Source organism: Miscanthus floridulus, unplaced genomic scaffold (assembly GCF_019320115.1).
Source record: "Miscanthus floridulus cultivar M001 unplaced genomic scaffold, ASM1932011v1 fs_688_1_2, whole genome shotgun sequence".
In the NCBI taxonomy this organism is placed as follows: domain Eukaryota; kingdom Viridiplantae; phylum Streptophyta; class Magnoliopsida; order Poales; family Poaceae; genus Miscanthus; species Miscanthus floridulus.
Genome location: NW_027097116.1, coordinates 37,910 through 40,000, shown reverse-complemented (window position 1 = coordinate 40,000; position 2,091 = coordinate 37,910). Strand labels below are relative to the sequence as shown.

Sequence of the window (2,091 nt, the reverse complement as noted above, 5' to 3'; positions counted from 1 at the left end):
ATGTAACATACCCTAGATGCTCTAGTAGTTGAGGACGATCTAGTTGTAGTGCGCTTTGGTAATATATTTGAGGATGGTGTTTTCTCAGCAACCTCGAGTGCAGGAACACGTGGGGTCCCAGGAGGAGTTAGAAGCCTGTAAAGCATGGAGTAAATTAAGTTAGAGTAGGGAAAAAGGATGATATGTATAACTACAGAAAACAAGCAACCAATTAGTAGCTCTTTGCAGCCAAAATCGATCAGAATATCATGAAATACTGTGAGGAAACCACTGCAAATGGTATATTTGACCGGTGACAACTGGCCCTTCTTTTGCAACATGCTCATGCATCAAATTGGCCTTTATCAAATGCCTCAGACCTACCTACATAACAATAGTATTCTCCTAAATAAATTTCACTCTTTTCAGCCATACTTCTTCCATGCAAGCAATAATTTCTTAAACATTTGTTGCATGCCAATTACCAATCTCCAAGTTGGTTTTCCAAGGGAAGAGAGAGCCCACACAGGACAATCAGATATCGTGTGTTTCAGCTTTTCTTTGCACAGCGACACATTTCCTCCCAACAACCACCACTGCCTGCAAAGTCATCTTTAGCAGAAAGATCGCCTCACATCCATCACAACAATCATTCAATCACCACCTAAAAAAACTGACATGATCTTGGACGATACGGTGGCCGCCAAGATCAGGCTTCCTCAATCATTCAAACAGCGATTCTTCGAACACCAAAGCAGTTCAATATACTCCCCAGTCCCCCTCATTAGTTAATATGGAGTATGGACAAGCTTCAACTCATTCAAAGCAGTGATCCGTACAAATGCATCCCCCAAAGCAGGGCAGTTCAAAGTCAATCCAGGGGAAATACAGTTCTTGTATGCATTAATCCCCTCTTCAGTCGACACAGTGAACTAGTGAAGGGATCATAAACACGCACCCATTAAAAAAAACTAGAACAACTAACAACTAGACAGGGAAAGATTTACTCGAAAAAATGTAGACTGGGGAAAAAGCAGAGCAGGCAGGTAAGCTGACACTCACCAATCGTAGTCGTTCTTCCCGATCTCCGAACCCAACAGGTCCTCCATCTCTAGAGCAAGCTTCGTTGCCCCCAAACTGCAATAAATCCCACCACAAAAAAGGTAAGAAAAAGATCCGAAATCCCACCGAAGCATTAGCCAAACCAGTGCTGCGGCAACTACCTGCGGCGGTCGGCAGCGCGGATTCGGATCCGGATCCGGATCCGGCAGGTTCCTGAAGCTTCTACCTATTCAAATGCCTCCTTTCCCGGCTCCCTCAGCCAATGCCGCTGCCTTCCTCAAATGCCGCGGCCGGGGCGAGGCCACACTCCGCTCTTCCTCCGCCGCGATAGAGATGCCGATGAGAGGGCAAGAAGGAGGCGGAGGGAGACGGACGACGCTGCTGGAGTGGTGGTGGCGGAAGGGCTCAGGGCTGCGTGGGAGAGCGTGAAGCTCTGCGCCGCTGCGCTGTGATGGGAAGCCTTTGTTTTGTTTAGCCGCAAAGGCCCGCGACCCCTCCCGTGTCCTACTCTCCTACGCCCTACGGGGCGACGGCCCCACGTTAGATCGCCGGGCACACGTGTCAAGGACAGTTTGGCGGGGAGGACGGGGGGCGCTGCCGCGCTGCGGAGCAGGGGAAGTCGGCGGCGCCCTTGAGCGGATAGGAGGAGGAGCCGGTCAGGGTAGGTTTCAGGGGGGTTGACATGTGGGCCCCGAGCCCACACATCAGCGTAGGTTGCTAGAGTAGATTATTATGTTAAATGGCCGTAAGAGTGTGCACTGATGCGCCTCTGTTCACTTGGCTGATAAACCATATCTGAAAATATTGTTGACTGATTTATCGTGAAAGAAAAATATTGTTTGTTAGTTGAAAAAATATGGCTTATAAGTCAAACGAATTGGGCGTAATCAGTGGATGATTTGCCGCTTGACAGCGTAGAGCGGCAGGCTGGCAATGGCAATGGCAGATCAAGGAAGGAAGGGCATCATCAAGGCCCATGCTGCCGCGGCGCGGTCAAATCACAGATGAGGGCAACGTGCACCACCACGTACAGCGCCAGGGAGCTGGATC

General features: G+C 49.6%; 1 long non-coding RNA gene across 1 annotated transcript; it reads right to left on the bottom strand.

Annotated features, from left to right (window-relative positions):
- LOC136532699 (uncharacterized) lies at nucleotides 1–1,726 on the bottom strand. Its single transcript, XR_010778290.1, has 3 exons — nucleotides 1,203–1,726; nucleotides 1,042–1,116; nucleotides 1–135 (listed from the first exon to the last, which is right to left on the bottom strand). It is a non-coding gene; the product is annotated as an uncharacterized lncRNA (long non-coding RNA).
- Between the last annotated feature and the right edge of the window lie 365 nt (nucleotides 1,727–2,091).